The following is a 17,351-nucleotide window of genomic DNA, read 5'->3' as shown; positions in this document are numbered from 1 at the left end:
TGATCTAGCTCCTTGAGAAAGCTCTTCTTTCTCTACCAGTTTCCCTGAAAACATTCAACGCCGATGTCTGTTGAATACACGAGTGACTGATTCAAATCTTTTGGGACAAATCCCAAGCATGTGCTCCTCATGTTGATTTTTGGACCAGGTGTTAAAACGAACACTCTGAGCCATTTGAAAATACTGAATTAAAACCAGGTCACCAGCTGAAAGTGACCACATCGCTCCAATACTCAGCTTCTGGCACAGCAAGGAGGACAAAGATCTGGCCCTGGTGCAGCAGAACAAAAGGCGATTTCTGGAATTCGCTTGCAAAATTGGGTTGGGACATCATGTGGAATTCCAGGAACCTCCATGCTCCTTTTTGGCCCTGCAGACCTGAGAACTTTCAACAGCTGCACCTAAGATTTGCAGCCAAGGGCTTTATCTGGCTCTGTGTAGGGCAGGCTAGAAGTGTCAGGAGGCGACACCTCTGCCTTCTCTCCCAGCATGCCCAGCCTGCCGCAACTGATGACTGGTGATAGTGAGGGAATAAATAGCTGAGATCCCTCACCCCTTGGTTGGGGTTACCTGGAGCAAGGATTTGGGCTCTGTTGCCCCAGTGGCAGTCTGCTCGGTGACACACTCCTTCCTTTGCCTTCCCCTCTCCTCTACCAGTGCTTCCCAAGGCCACCTTCCCAAATAATTTACTGGCACTCACATCTTTGTCTCATGGTCTGCTGTGGGAGGAGGTCATTGAAAGGACAAGACCACCCATTGACCTTCAACGTGCCCCCCAGCACTCAAAGCCCCCTCTCCCCCATGCCTGTCCTCAGAATGTATGTTCTGTCCACTGTTCCCACAGTGAGGGCCATTTTCAAGGACACGGCCTGGAGAGAGTAAGGTGTGGTAAGACCGTAGGTTGGCCGAGCCCAGTTTTGTCCTCTGTAACCTTTCAGATCTGTCAGGTCGGAGTGGCGATCTCCCCGTATTGTGTCTGCAAGACAAGCCTTGGAAGTGGGTTTCCTTGCTTATTAAAACTGCCACCTACCAGCCTGGAGTGACTGCCTCTCTCTTTGGTCTCTCCCTGCCCTCTGTGTATGGACCCACCTCTACTCTGGGGGGAACCCAAATTAGGATACTCCCCACCGCATTTAAGAAAATATCCGAACCTGTCCATCTACAGGGTAGGTGTGACCTGGTCCTTGCTGCTGTCTCCTCCAGGACTCCAGTGCGCTGGGCTTTTACCTCCTCAGACATGCTGAGATTCTGTGGCCTTGAGACCTTTCTACAGGCCCTTTTGTCCTTTTCACTTAGGAGCCATTTCCCAGAAGAGACATCTCTCACTCAGTCTGAATTTGTCACCCCGTGTGCTCCCCTCTGCCAGCTCCTGTTATTTTCCTTCCTAGCACGCATCACCATCCGTAATTATGTTTTTGTTTGTCTGCTTGTTTGTTTAATGCCTACATCCTTCCCCAAATTGTGAGCCTCTTCGAGGATAACCATATCTGTCTTATTCACTATTGTAAGCCCATATGTATTGTGCACCATCAGTACATATTCATTGAATGAATGAAGTCCATTGTCATCCCCATGTCACGGATGAATAAGGTGATGTTCCGAAGGGCTGAATCATTTGCTCAAGATTACACATTTGGAAAGTAAAAGGGTCTGGATTCAAACCCACTGTCATCTCTTGGGAAAATGTCCGCTTAGGGAATTGCTGAGTCATATGGTATCTCTTTACCTTTATAAGGGACTTGCAAACTGTTTTCCAGTTATTGAATCATTTTGCATTTCCACACATATGAAAGTTCTAGTTGTTCCATATCCTTGTCAACACTTGATGTTGTCAACCCAATTAATTTTAACCATTCTAGTACTGTGGTATCTGGTTGTGGCTTTAATTTCTCTTTCCCTCATGATTAATAATGTTGAGCATTTTTCACGGGCTTGTTGGCCATTTAGGTATCTTTTGTGAAATGTCTTTTGAAAAAAAACCCTTTATTTGAGTTCCCCGGTAGCTCAGTGGGTTAAGGACCTGGTGTTGGCACTGCTAGCACTCAGGTTGTTGCTGTGGCGCAGGTTCAAACCCTGGCCTAAGAACTTTTGCATGTTGCAGGCATGGCCAACAAACAAACAAACACACACACACACAAAAAAAAAAAACCAAGAAAAACTCTGCAAAACCTTTATTTGCTGGGAAGATGGCTCAATCATGGAAGAGAGTGGAAGCAAAGTGTGAGATGGGAGAGAAGAAAGCAGGTCAACTTGGTGGGTGGAAGGAAAGAGGGAAGTTGTAAAATTTAAAAAAATAAAAGTTGAAGGAGGGAAAAGTATATCCCATATCCACGGAACAAGCTGGAGGCATGAGTAGGAGCAGGAGTCAGGGGGAGGTACTCTGGACTGAATGCTGTGACCTCCTAAAATTCATATGTTGAAATCCTAATCCATGCTGTGATGGTACTTGGAGGTTGGGGTGGGGGAGGCTCAGGTGATTAGCTTAATGGGACCCTACCTAATCTAATGGGATTAATGTCTTTTAAAGAAGATACCAGGGCTCTCTTCTCTGTGCACACACCAAGGAGAGGTTATCAGAGGACAGCAGACGGGCCCTCATCAAGAAGGCCTCATTGGAGTTCCCAATATGGCTCCCGAACCTGACTAGGATCCATGAGGATTCAGGTTTGATCCCTGGCCTCGCTCAGTGGGTTAAGGATCTGGCATTGCTGTGAGCTGTGGTGTAGGTCACAGACACGGCTCAGATCGAGTCGCTATGGCTGGGTGTAGGCTGGCAGCTGCAGCTCCGATTTGACCCCTAGCCTGGAAAATTTCATATGCGCAGGTACGGCCCTAAAAAGCAAGAAAAAAAAAAAAAAAAAAAAAAAAAAAGAAAGAAAGAAAGAAAAAAGAAATGCCTCCTGGTGTTCCCTGGTGGTCTAGCAGTTAAGGATCCGATCTTATCACTGTCACCGCTGTGGTGCAGGTTTGATCCATTTACATGCCCTCCCCCCAAAAAAAGAATGCCACCATACTGGCACCCTGATCTCAGACTTCCAGCCTCCAGCACTGTGAGAAGTAAATGTTTGTTGTTTAGGAAGTCTAGGCAATGGTCTTCTGTTAGAGCAGCAGGGAACTGTGAAAAATGCAGAAAGCATGGGTTTGTCTTCTGAGGAACCCACAGTCCTGCTCACCTCCCAGGACTGAGAAATGGCTGTAAAAAGACCCACAAACAAACACCCCATTGTGCATCAGTCTATGACAGGATCAAGAGAAAGTGCTATATAGCTATACAATTCAGCCATAAAAAGGAATGAAATACTGATTCATGCTACAACATGGATGAACCTTGCAAACATGATGCTAAGTGAAAGAAGTCAGTCAGAAGAGACCACATATTGTATGATCCCATTTATAGGCAACTCCATCAAGACAAAAGGTAGATTAATGGTTGCCAAGGGCTCAGAGGAGAAAAGGGAGTGGTGAGTGACTGCTTACTGGGTACAGGATTCCTTTTGGGTGGTGAAAGGGTTTTGGAACTAGACAGTAAGTGATGGTTGCACCACATTGTGAATGGCACCGAATTGAACTCTGCTTAATTTTATGCCAGGTGAACTTTATTTTTAAAAGCGGGGTGCTCTAAATAGAAAAAAAAAAAATCTTTCATGGGGATTGTTGTGGCTAACGCCAGAGACCTTTGCAAGCTGGTGCCTGGTTCTCAAGTGGGGCCACTGCATTGCCCAGTTCTAGGGGCACCATTTATGTAATATTTCTTCTACACGAGTGGCACCCGCTAGAGTTGTGAGACCAGGCAGCTCTGCTTTTGTGGTCAGAACTGGATCAGACTTGCTGGAATCTCAGTGCCTCCCCCATCCAATGGCTTTCTTCTCTCTCCCAAAGGCTCAGGACCGCCCTAATGATCCCAACTCCAATTAGGAAAGCAGCATGAGAGGCTGGAGCACAGGGACCTGCAGGTGGCTGGTGAGAGTCTCCAGGCAGCCCGGGAAGGATGGCTCCTTCCCTCTTTATAGAATCTCCATCCCCGGGCTGTTGGGCTGGTTCAAAGGGCAGAATGAGGAGTGCTTAGTAATTGCATTGAGCTGGGGAGCTCACTTCCCAATTACCGGGCGTTTCAAATTATTTGATGTGGGAAAAGTGTCTGCACCGCTGAACTGCCTCCAGGCTGCAGTGGGGACAGAGAGAGCACAGGTTCAGCGCTGAGATAGACCAGATGCCAACCGGAGATGCCTCTGTCCATTTTGGTGTTAGCAATTCCCTCCTGGGCCCAGCTGGCCCAGGATGGGGACTTGAAAATAACTGCCCGGATGGAAGTTCTTTGGCGGTGCAACTGGTTAAGGACCCGATGTCACTGCATCAGTTCGGGTTGTTGCCGTGGCGTGGGTTTGATCCATGGCCTGGGACATATGTGGTCAAAAAAACAACAGCCTAAAACCCCACCCTTATCAAAGTGTCGCTGACCTGCAATAATGCTAAAAAGAATCAGCTTTACAGAGGTGTGATTTCCATGCCAAAATGCACCCATTTTAGGTGGACAGCTTGATGGGTTTTGACAGATGTTTACACCTGTAGAACCACCACTCCAGTAAAGATACAGCAAATTTCCATCACCCCAGAAACTTTCCTCATATCCCTCTGCCCTAAATCACCACCCCCTCAGTCACAGACAACCACTGACTGATGAGCCATCTATCATGACAGGTCTCTAGAATTTCGTAGAAACGGAATCATACAATATATAACATTTTCTATCTGGCTTCTGGTCCTCAGCATAACTTTTTTTATGATTAAAAATACATTTTATAAATAATTTTTCCATGGAGGTGATTGAGGATTGTTGCGAACTTAGCATAACGTTTTTGATATTCATCCACTTTGGTGCGAGTATCAGTTACCTATTCCCTTTTCATTGCTAAAGATTATTCTGTTCCATGCATATACCAAATTTGTTTATCTATGCACATATTGATGGGCATTTGGGTCACTTCCAATTTGGGGCTATTATGAATTGCACTGCTGTGTGCACATCTTCATACAAGCATATGTTTTCATTTCTCTTGGGCAAATGCCCAGGAGTAGAACTACTGAGTCATATGATAAGTGTATGCTGAACTTTATAAGAAATTGCCAAACTCTTTTCCAAAGTTATCATACCATTTTGCATTCCCAGCAGTAGCTCATGAATGTTCCAGTTGCTCCATATCCTCACAGACACTCAATATTGTCAGTCTTACTAGTTTTAGCTAATCTGGTAGGTGTGTAGTGGTTACTTCATTGAGATTTTACTTTGCATTTCCCTGATAATTAGTGCTGTTTGAACACCTTTTCATGAGCTTATTGGCCATTTATATATCTTCTTTGGTGGACTGTCTGTTGAAATATTTTGCCCACATTTTAATTTGGGTATTTTCTTGAAATTGAATTATAAGATGATATATTCTGAAAGCGAAGGACAAAGTTATTCAAGATTCTCAGTGTGGTGGGAGGGGTTCCCAGTCTCCCTTTCTCTCTGGGCTCTGGCCAGGATAACAGAGAAGGGAACTTTTGGTAATGTAACTTAAGGTGGAGAAAGAGAGTTTGAAAAGTATAAATATCTGTAGCTTAAAGCATTCAAACTTCAGTATTCACGAGAATCACCTGGAGGACTTGTTACACTGTAGATTCCCTGGGAGCCCCACTCCAGAGCATTTGACTCAGTAGGTCTAGGGCACAGCCCAAGAATCTGCATTTTTAACCAGCTCCCAGGTGATGCTGATGCTGCTGGTCTAGGGACCACACTTTGAGTAAAACCTTAAAGATGCTTGAGGCTGAATACAGACCATAGTGAGGACCTCCTACTACCCCCTCTTCTGCAGTGTATAATCTCTGAAGCCCCTCCCTCTTCCTCTATCCACCTACCCATCCCACACTGTAGACTAATTGGACAGAATGGAATGATTGACAGCCCACATTGTTAACCTAGAGAGGATCAAAAGGGTCCACCGGCCGGAGGAGAAGAATTTTCCCCACCGACCTCCTAGGGGTGGTATACTGTAAGAGTCAAGAACAGAAGTCACCAACTAGCTGAATTTGGCCTGGATATGTGTCTCTTTTGGGGGAAGAAGAGAGTTGTCTCCACTGGGTTTAAGATTCTTCTGAATTAGTTATCAACATTTACAAATTGACAGTAAGTGTAGGGTCATTTTTTTTAGGGCCAATGGTTGCAACAAAATTCTTCTAAAACTTTGATTGAAAGGTAAAATTATGCTTATTTTAAAAACTTGTGGAATTCTTCTTGTGGCTCAGTGGGTTAAGGATCTTGCTCTGTCACTGGATTGCAGCTGTGGCTTGGATTCAATCCCTGGCCCTAGAACTTCTGTATGCCACAGGTATACTGTAGTGACTTTTGCTTAAGTTCAAGATCTTTCTTTTTCTTTTTAGGGCTGCAGGTGCAGCACATGGAAGCTCCCAGGCTAGGGGTCGAATTGGAGCTGTAGCTGCCAGCCTACACCATAGCCACAGCAATGAGGGATCCAAAGCAGGATGAGCGTTGGCTGGGGATCAAACTCGTGCCCTCATGAGTACTAGTCAGATTTGTTTCCACTGCGTCACAATGGGAAATCCCCCAAGATCTTTATTTATTTACTTTTTGGTCTTTTTTTGGGTCCTTTTTAGGGTCATACTAGTGGCATATAGAGGTTCCCAGGCTAGGGGTCTAATTGGAGATGTAGCTGCTGACCTAAGCCAGAGCCACAGCAATGTCAGATCCGAGCCACGCCTGTGACCTACACCACAGCTCACGGCAACACCGGATCCTTATCCCACTGAGTGGGGCCAGGGATCGAGCCCACAACATCATGGTTCCTAGTGGGATTCATTTCCACTGTGCCATGACGGGAACTCCCTCCCTCAAGATCCTTTTTTTTTTTTTTTGTCTTTTTGTCTTTTTGCCTTTGCTAGGGTCGCTCCCATGGCATGTAGAGCTCCCCAGGTTAGGGGTCTAATCAGAGCTGTAGCCGCCGGCCTACGCCAGAGCCACAGCAACTTGGGATCCAAGCCGCGTCTGCGACCCACACCACCGCTCATGGCAACGCCAGATCCTCAACCCACTGAGCAAGGCCAGAAATCAAACCCTAAACCTCATGGTTCCTAGTCAGATTCGTTAACCACTGAGCCATGACGGGAACTCCACCTCCCTCAAGATCTTTAAATACAGCATTCGGCAGTGATACCTGGAGAGACATCAAGAGCTTATTAGGAGTGGGAGTGTATACAGATGTGTGTGTTTGTACACAAGCACACATTTCTTCTTATATGTGTGTTTATTGGCCCAAAAGACTGCACAGCCCTAATTGAAAACAAGAAAGACATTTTGATTTTGCAAATTACAAACTACAAAGAGTAAAAAATAAAGAACACCCCCCCAAAAAAAAATGAAACTGAAAGGACGCCCACGGTTGCCGGTAACTAGGGACGGATGAAATAAGAAATATTTTCGGTTTTAGTTAAAATTTTAGAATTTTTCCAAAGTGCTTAAATGAGATAAAAAGAAAAAGGAGGTGGAGTGAGCTGGGGAGAGGGCACTGCCAATTCAGATGAAGTTAAAAATTTAAATCCTTGTCAAACAATCCCAACAAATTGGCATTCAAAGCATGCTATTAATAAAAATGCTACTTTCAAAAAGATGGTTTGGTATAAACCACTTTTCTTCCTTTATGCTCTCCCTTCCCCCTCAGGCATTTGGGATATAAAGACTGGGTTTGAATTTCACTTTTGCCATTCACTAGCCGTGTGACCTCGGACAATTCACCAAACCTTTCTGATCCTCAGTTCCCTTACCTGTAAAATGGGGATAGTGACAATACTTTCTTGTGTGAACTGGAGAAAACTCAGGCCTTAGGCAGAACTCACAAGGTCCTCAGGGGCCAAGAAGACTTTGTAAATTAGCAGAGTGGGCCCAGTGAACCCTGAACAATAAGAAGAAACATCTGTTTATAAGGAACACTGTTTCCAAGCTTCCCCCCTCCAGGAAGGTGGGCTCAGTGTGGCCCAAATGTTCTATTTATCAAAGAAGTACTGAAAATCCCCATACTTATGTGTTCTCTCAGTTTTTAAGTGTTGGCAAATAATTCACTTTTTTTTTTCCCCCTAAAACACGGGTAAATCAAACAGAACATATTCTGCAGGCTATGCTTGGCCACAATCCTTTGGTTTGCATCACTCGCCTTAAAGAGGAAGAGAAAGAGATGATTTGCACACCGGAAAGTTGTTCTTTTCCATTCTGGCTTTGGGGATAGGTGTCTTGCTGAAGGCAAGAGGCAGTAATAGGATAGCTACCCTGATTGAATGCCTACTCTGTGCCAGACATTATTCTAAGCCTGTTACATAAAACAATGCATTTAATATTTCCAGTATCAACTCTATTTGGTCACAAAGCGATTACATAAACTGGCCGAGAGTCCACTTTTGGCACCGTTTAAGTCATTGCTTAAAAATCCTGCTCATTTCAGCCAGCAGTTCCCTTAGAGACTAGAAATGAAGGTTGATCACCCCACCCCCTGGCCCAACTCCACCTTTCCTGATTTTTCCTTTAAGGACCCTTAGGAGAGGGGAAAAGTGCTCCTAGTAGAGGGATAGCAAGTGACACTCCCACCCCCACCCAGCCAGGTGGGGAAGACAACTGCGTCTTTGGGGGTCAGAAAAATGAGTGAACAATCATTCAGGTTGGATGGAGTGAGGACTGGCTGAATGGGTTCTCTTCATGGGGAAACCCAACTGCATAGACAACTTTTACAGCGACGGTGGTGGTGGAGGAGGGGAGGGAGGTGGTCTTTCTGACCTTTGAGCTCGTCTTATTAACCCTTTATGAGCTTCCCCTCGTCCAGTGCTCCCACATTTAAGGTCAGAGCGCGCGCGCGCGCGCGCGTGTGTGTACGTGTATGTTTGGGGGCGGGTTGGTGGGGGGAGGGAGTTGGTGATCGAGGGTCACGCGCAGGTGGCTCTGCCGTGGTGGTGGCGGCGGTCGCAGAGGCAAAAGCCGAAGGAGGAGGACGAGAGGCGTCAGCCCGCCGTCGCTGCGGGCAGGTAAGGTGGGGAGGGCGGGGGCTGCGGGGAACGGGGCGGGGGCTTTGGGGGGTTGTCGGGGGCGGGGAGGAGGACATAGGTTGATGTCTCCCGGAGTGGGGCTGCTGGAGCTGGAGGATGCGGTAGAACTGAGGGTGGGGCGAGGACAGAATTGGAAGGTGCGGAGAAGGCACTGGAAGGCGGGATCCGACCGGAATTTGGGGGGCGGGTCCCTGAAAGGGTGCTCTAGTGGCAGCGTCTGCGCGCGGAAAACAGGTGGTCGCCGAGCGCTCCAGCGGTCTCTGGGGCGCAGCGCCTGGTGCCTCTGGCAGTGTTCCCTCTTCCCTAGGCGGGCAGGGGGTTAACACCTGGCCTGGGTGGCCATGCGGGTTGGATGTGAGCCTTTTCCAGCGGCCCCAGGGATTGCCTCTCCCTCCTTACGCCTTGGTCAAGGGTCTTTCTAAGGGATAGGAAGAAAGGAGATGCACAAAGTGCTGTTATCTGGATGCTTAAGAGACAGTTGGCATCTGCCAGTGTGTGTCAGATTTTTACCCCCATCTTCACTCCTCACCTCAGGGATGGTGGTTTTCCTAGCCAGAGGGGTCTTCCTGGCCTCATCCACTGACAATGTATTTTTATTTTTTGTATTTAAAAAAAATTAAAATACAGTTGCTTTTCAGTGTTGTGCCAATTCTGCTGTACAGCAAAGTGACACAGTCATACCTTTATACACATTCTTTTTCTCCTATCATCCCCTATCATGTTCTAGTCCAAGAGACTGGACACAATTCCCTGTGCTGTAAAGTAGGACCTCATTGCTTGTCCATTCTAAATGTAATAGTTTGCATCTACTAACCCCAAACTCCCCCTTGGCAACCCCAAGTCTCTTCACATTGTCTGTGAGTCTGTTTCTGTTTGGTAGGAAGGTTTATTTGTGCCATAGTTTATTTTATTTTATTATTTTATTTTGTCTTTTAGGGCCACGCCCATGGGATATGGAGGTTCCCGGGATAGGGATTGAATCAGAGCTACAGCTGCCAGCCTATGCCACAGCCACAGAAATGTGGATCCAAGCCATGTCTGTGATGTACACCACAGCTCATGGCAACACCGGATCCTTAACCCACTGAGTAAGGCCAGGGATTGAACCTGTGTCTTCATGGATCCTAGTCAGATTCTTTTTCACTGAGCCATGACAAGAACTCCCATTTTGTGCCGTATTTTAAATTCCACATATAAGTGATATCTTTGGTATTTGTCTTTCTCTTTCTTTCATTTAATATGAGAAACTCTAGTTTTATTCACATTGATGCAAATGGCATTATTTCATTCTTTTTATGGATGAATAGTTGTGAATATATACCACATCTTCTTAATTCATTCATCCACTGATGAACATTTAGGTTGCTTCCATGTCTTGGCTGGACAACATCCTTTTAATTTCACCGTCTAAACTGGGGATTATAAACTCAGGTGCATACAAGGACCAGCAGATAAATAATGATCCCAGCATTTACCTGGTCCCAACTAGGTACCTGGCCTGTCTAGAGGGCTTTACATGTATTCGTTTACTTGATCCTCACAGTACCTCGAAGTTTCTACATGTTAACACTCCTAGTTCGTAGACAGGAAAACTGATGAAAGAAAGCCTCTTGCCCACAATCACATAGGTAGGAAATAGCAAGTCAGGACTGGATGGGCAGGATGGGTACAGACTCCAGGCTCTTAACTATTGCACTGTGGGACCCTAGGGACTGTGGGGCCAAGTGGAGCCCCAACAGGAAACTCATGTTGCCGGGTGGGATTGTGGGCCCAGTGTGGACAGATCATCTGATTTCTTGAGAAGCTAGAAATTGGGACACTTATTCTGACAATTATTTTAAACTTAACCAATGCTTTTTATAATGAAAAGTTTCAAACATAAAGAAAATAGAGCAACTGGTATAATAATTTTTAAATTTATTTTATTTTTTAACTTAATGCATTTTATTCATTTATTTTATTCATGATTTTACCACGATCATCACAACCCAATTTTATAACATTTCCATCCCAAACTCCCAGCCCATCCCCCAACCCCCCAACCTGTCTCCTTTGGAAAGTCTGTGAGTCAGTATCTGTTCTGCAATGAAGTTCATTGTGTCCTTTTTTTAGATTCCACGTGTAAGTGAAAGCATATGACGGTGTTTCACTATCTGATTTCACTTAGCCTGATAATTTCTAATTAGCATAACATAGGTCCATCTATGTTGTTTCAAATGGAATTTTTTCTTTTCTTTTTATGGCTGAGTAATAGTCCATTGTGAATATGTACCACATCTTCTTCTTTTTTTTTTTTTTTTTTTTTTTGTCTTTTTGTCTTTTCCAGGGCTACACCTGCTGCATATAGAGGTTCCCAGGCTAGGGGTCTAATTGGAGCTGTAGCCGCTGGCCTATGCCACAGCCACAGCCACAGCCACAGCAACTCGGGATCTGAGCTGCGTCTTCGACCTACACCACAGCTCACGGCAACGCTGGATACTTAACCTGCTGATCAAGGCCAGGGATAGAACCTACAACCTCATGGTTCCTAGTCGAATTCATTAACCACTGCACCACGATGGGAACTCCTGTACCACATCTTTATACACTCCTCTGTCAATGGACATTTAGGTTGTTTCCATGTCTTGGCTATTGTATATAGTGTTACAATGAACATTGGAGTACATGTATCTTTTCAAGTCATGCTTTTCTCTGTATAGATGCCCAGGAGTGAGATTGCTGGATCAAATGGTAATTCTATTTTTTGTCTTCTGAGGAATCTACATACTGTTTTCCACAGTGGTTGCACCAATTTACATTCCCACCAGCAGTGTAATAGGGTTCCCTTTCCTCCACACCCTCTCTAGCATTTGCTGTTTATAGACTTTTTGATGATGGCCATTCTGGCTGGTGTAAGGTGGTATCTCATAGTAGTTTTGATTTGCATTTCTCTAACAATGAGTGATGTTTTTTGGCCATCTGTATGTCTTCTTTGGAGAATTGTCTGATTAGATCTTCTGCCCATTTTTTGGATGAGGTTGTTTGGTTTTTTGGTATTGAGCTGCAGAAGGTGTTTTGGAGATTAATCCCTTGTCAGTTGATTCATTTGCAAAGATTTTCTCCCATTCTGTGGGTTGTCTTTTTGTTTTGTTTAGGGTTTCCTTTGCTGTGCAGAAACTTTTAAGTTTGATTAGGTCTCATTTGTTAATTTTTGTTTTTATTGTCATTACTCTAGGAGGTGGATCTGAGAAGACATTGCTGTGGTTTATGACAGATAGTGTTTGGCCTATGTTTTCCTTTAAGAGTTTTATAGTATCTGGTCTTATATTTAGGTCTTTAATCCATTTTGAGTTTATTTTTGTGTATGCTGTTAGGAAGTGTTCTAATTTCATTCTTTTACATGTAGCTGTCTAGTTTTCCTAGCACCATTTATTGAAGGGGCAGTTTTCTCCATTGTATATTCTCACCTCCTTTGTCATAGATTAGTTGACTGTAGGTGCTTGGGTTTAATTCTGGGCTTTCTATCCTGTTCTACTGATCTATATATCTGTCTTTGTGCCAGTACCACTTGGTGTTGATGACTGTAGCTTTGTAGGATAGTCTGAAGTCAGGGAACCTGATTCCTCCAGCTCCATTTTTCTTTTTCAGGATGTCTTTGGCTATTTTGGGTCTTTTGTGCTTCCAAATAAACTTTAAAATATTTTGTTCTAGTTCTATGAAAAATATCCTTGGTAATTTTATATGGATTGCACTGACTCTGTAGTATAGTCATTTTGATAATATTGACTCTTCCAATCCAAGAGCATGGTATGTCTTTCCATTTGTTTGTGTCATCTTTGATTTCTTTCATCAGTGTCTTATAGTTTTCAGAGTACAGGTCTTTTGTCTCTTTAGGGAGGTTTATTCCTAGGTATTTTATTCTTTTGGATGCAATGGTAAATGGGATTGTTTCCCTAATTTCTCTTTCTGATTTTTTGTTGTTAGTATATAGAAATGCAGTCGATTTCTGTGTATTATTTTTGTATCCTGCAACTTTGCCAAATTCATGGATGAGCTCTAACAGTTTTCTGGTAGAGTCTTTAGGATTTTCTAGGTATAGCATCATGTCATCTGCAAATCCATGATAGTTTTACTTCTTCCTTTCCAATTTGGATTCCTTTTATTTCTCTGATTGCCATGGCTAGGACTTCCAAAACTGTGTTAAATAGTAGTGGCGAGAGGGGGCCTTCGTGTCTTGTTCCGATCTCAGCAGGAATTCTTTCAGCTTTCTACCATTGAGAATGATGTTAGCTGTGGATTTGTCATATATGGCTTTGATTATGTTGAGGTAGGTTCCCTCTATGCCCACTTTCTGGAGGGTTTTTTTTTTTTAATCAGAAATGGGTATTGGATTTTGTCAAAGGTTTTTCCTGCATCTATTGAGAGGATCATATGGTTTTTATCTTTTAGTTTGTTAATGCGGTGTATCACACTGATTGATTTGTGGATATTGAAGAATCCTTGCATCCCTGGGATAAATCCCACTTGATCATGATGTATAATCCTTTTACTGTATTGTTGGATTCAGTTTGCTAATATTTTGTTGAGGATTTTTGCATCTGTGTTCATCAGTGAAATTGGCCTGTATTTTCTTTTTTTGTGGTATCTTTGTCTGGTTTTGGTGTCAGGGTAATGGTGGCCTCATAGAATGAGTTTGGGAGTGTTCCTTCCTCTGCAATTTTTTGGAATAACTTCAGAGGGATAGGTGTTAGCTCTTCTTTAAATGTTTGATAGAATTCACCTGTGAAGCCATCTGGTCCTGGACTTTTGTTTGTTGGAAGTTTTTAAATCACAGTTTCAATTTCAGTACTTGTGATTGGTCCATTCATCTTTTCTATTTCATCTCGGTTTAGTCTTGGAAGATTGTACTTTTCTAAGAATTTTTCCGTTTCTTCTGGGTTGTCTATTTTATTGGCATATAGTTGCTTGTAGTAGTCTCTTATGATCTTTTGTATTTCTGTGATCTCCATTGTAACTTCTCCTTTTTCATTTCTAATTTTATTGATTTGAGTCCTCTCTCTTTTTTTCTTGATGAGTCTGCATAAGGATTTATCAATTTTATTGATCTTTTCAAAGAGCCAGCTTTTAGTTTTATTGATCTTTTCTATGTTTTTTTTTTCATTTTTATTTCATTTATTTCTGCTCTCATCTTTATGATTTCTTTCCTTCTGTCAACTTTAGGTCTTGTTTGTTCTCTCTCTAGTTGCTTTGGATGTAAAGGTAGGTTGTTTATTTGAGCTTTTATCTTGTTTCCTGAAGTAGGCTTGTATTGCTATAAACATCCCTTTTAGAACTGCTTTTGCTGCATCCCATAGGTTTTGGAGTGTTGTATCTTTGTTGTTATTTTCTTCTAGGTATTTTTTAATTTCCTTTTTGATTTCTTCAGTGATCCATTGGTTGTTTAGTAGCATGTTGTTTAGTCTCCATGTGTTTGTGTTTTTTGCAGTTTTTTCCTTGTGATTGATTTCCAGTCGTATAGCACTGTGGTCAGAAAAGATGCTTGATATGATTTCAGTTTTCTTTTTTGGGGCCACACCTCTGTCATATGGAGGTTCCCAGCTAGGGGTCAAACTGGAGCTGTAGCCTCTAGCCTATGCCACAGCTACAGCAACACGTGATCCAAGCCAGATCTGCAAGCTACACACACAGCTCACAGCAATGCCAGATCCTTAACCCACTGAGTGAGGCCAGGGATTGAATCTGCTTCCTCATGGATACTAGTCAGATTTGTTTCCACTGAACCACGATGGGAACTCCTGATTTCAATTTTATTAAAGTTACTGAGGCTTGATTTGTGGCCCAGAATATGATCAATCCTAGATACAGCATATTTATGGGTCTTGTTTTGTGTGCTTTGAGAAGAATGTGTATTCTGCTGCTTTTGGATGGAATGTTCTATAAATATCTATTAAATCCATTTGGTCTAATGCATCATTTAGGGCCTGTGTTTCCTTGTTGATTTTCTGTCTGGATGATCAGTCCATTACTGTAAGAGGAGTGTTAAAGTCCCCCGCTATTATTGTGTTATTGTCAGTTTCTCCTTTTAAGGAGAACTGGTAGCAGTCGCCTTATATATTGAAGTGATCCTATGTTGAGTGCATATGTATTTATAATTGTTATATCCTTCTTGGATTGAGCCTTTGATCATTATGCAGTGTCCTTCTTTGTTGCTTATAATATTCTTTATTTTAAGGTCTTTTTTTTCTGATATAAGTATTGCTGCTCCAGCTTTCTTTTGGTTTCCGTTTGCATGGAATATTTTCTTCCATCTTCTCACTTTCAATTTGCGTGTATCCCTAGAACTGAAATGGGCCTCTTGAAGACAGCATATTTATGGGTCTTGTTTTGTATCAGTTCAGCCAGTCTGTGTCTTTTGGTTGGAGCATTGAGTCCATTTACATTTAAGGTAATTATTGATATGTATGTTCTTTTTTTTTGTTTGTTTTTTGTTTTTTGTCTTTTTGCTATTTCTTGGGCCGCTCCTGCAGCATATGGAGGTTCCCAGGCTAGGGGTCCAATCGGAGCTGCAGCCACCGGCCTACACCAGAGCCACAGCAACGTGGGATCCAAGCCGCGTCTGCGACCTACACCACAGCTCACGGCAACGCTGGATCGTTAACCCACTGAGCAAGGGCAGGGCCCGAACCCGCAACCTCATGGTTCCTAGTCGGATTCGTTAACCACTGCGCCACGACGGGAACTCCTGATATGTATGTTCTTATTGCCATTTTATTAACTGTTTTGGGTTTGTTTTTGTTGGTCTTTTTTCTTCCCTTGTCTTGTTCTCTTCTCATCTGGTTTGATGACTGTCTTTAGTGTTGTGTTTGAGTTGCTTTTTCTTATTTGTGTGTGTATCTATTGTAGATTTTTGGTTTGCAGTTACCCTGAAGTTTTGATATAGGAATACACACAAACACACACACACACACACACACACACACACACACACACACACACAAACACACAAGATTGTTTTAAGTTGTTGCTCTCTTAATTGTAAGTGCATCTCCAGTGTCCTGCATTTGTACCCTCCTCTTCTCATGATTTCTGATTTTGGTAGCATATTTGTGTATGGATGATTTCCTACCTTTACTATATGTATGCCTATACTGGTGAGCCTTGTCATTTGTAATATTTTTGTTTCTATTTGTGGCCTTTTCTTTTCTACCCAGAGAAGTTCCTTTAGTGTTTGTTGTAAGCTGGTTTAGTGGTGCTGAATTCTCTTAACTTTTGCTTGTCTGTAAAGCTTTTGATTTCTCCTTCAAATCTGAATGAGAGCCTTGATGGGTAGAGTAATCTTGGTTGGAGGTTTTTTCCTTTCATCACTTTAAGTATTTCATGCCATTCCCTTCTGGCCTGCAGAATTTCTGCTGAAAAATCTGCTGATAGCCTTATTGGGGTTCCCTTATATGTTATTCATTTCTTTTCCTTATCTGCTTTTAATATTTTCTCTTTAATTTTGGTCAGTTTGATTAATATGTACCTTGGGGTATTCCTCCTTGGGTTTATTTTATATGTTACTCATTGTGCTTCCTGGATTTGAGTGAGTGATTCCTTTCTCATGTTGGGGAAGTTTTTGGTTATTATCTCTTCAAATTTTTTTTCTGGCTCTTTCTCTCTTTTTTCTCTTAGATCTCCTATAATAAGGATGTTGGTGTGTTTAATGTTGTCCCAGAGTTCTTGTAGACTGTCTTCACTTCTTTTCAATCTTTTTTTCTCTTTTCTGTTCCACATCAGTGATTTCTACTAGTCTGTCCTCCACCTCACTTCTTGTTCTTCTGCCTCCTGTATTTTGCTGTTGGTTGCTTCTAATGAATTTTTTATTTCAGTTATTGTATTTTGCATCTCTGTTTATTTAATCCTTAAATCTTATATTTCTTTGCTCAGTGTTTCTTGCAGTTTCTCAGTCTTTGCCTCCAGTTTATTTCCAGTGTCTTGAAACATCTTCACTATCATCAGTCTAAAGTCTTTTTCATGGAGGTTGATAATCTCCAGATCACTTAGCTGTTTTTCTGGGATTTTTTCTTGCTCCCTTATCTGAGTCATAATTCTCTGCCTTTGTATTTTGTATAGATTTTTGGTATGGTCTTTTTGCAAACAATAGTGTTTTAGCCTCTCTTGCTTCTGATATCCGTCCCCCTTGTGGCTGAAGTCGGTACTGGGGCTTGCTATAGGCTTCCTGATGGGAGGGATGGTGCCTGCCCACTGGTAGGTAGAGCTTATTCTTATCTCTTTGCTGGGTGGGGCTCTGT

The 17,351-nt window shown here is 42.9% G+C and overlaps 1 protein-coding gene across 8 annotated transcripts in view; it reads left to right on the top strand.

The window, feature by feature from the left end:
* Nucleotides 1–17,351, top strand: part of RPH3A (rabphilin 3A) — a 334,433-nt gene that overhangs the window by 31,339 nt on the left and 285,743 nt on the right. For 3 of the 8 annotated variants that reach the window (XM_084995575.1, XM_084995566.1, XM_084995573.1), the window contains exon 1: nucleotides 8,916–9,060. The exons of 4 other annotated variants lie outside the window; for them this stretch is intronic. The gene's annotated coding sequence lies outside the window, so the exon portion shown is untranslated. Of the gene's footprint in view, nucleotides 1–8,915; nucleotides 9,061–17,351 lie in introns of those variants that run through there. One more of the 8 variants, XM_021072395.2, reaches the window with a different exon arrangement.

Source organism: Sus scrofa, chromosome 14 (genome assembly GCF_054392235.1).
Source record: "Sus scrofa isolate SSC_HxYL_T2T_F1_AM1 chromosome 14, Sscrofa_HxYL_maternal_Yorkshire_Landrace_v2.0, whole genome shotgun sequence".
Classification (NCBI taxonomy): domain Eukaryota; kingdom Metazoa; phylum Chordata; class Mammalia; order Artiodactyla; family Suidae; genus Sus; species Sus scrofa.
Note: the sequence above shows the minus strand (reverse complement) of the source record. Positions and strands in the feature narration are given on the sequence as shown.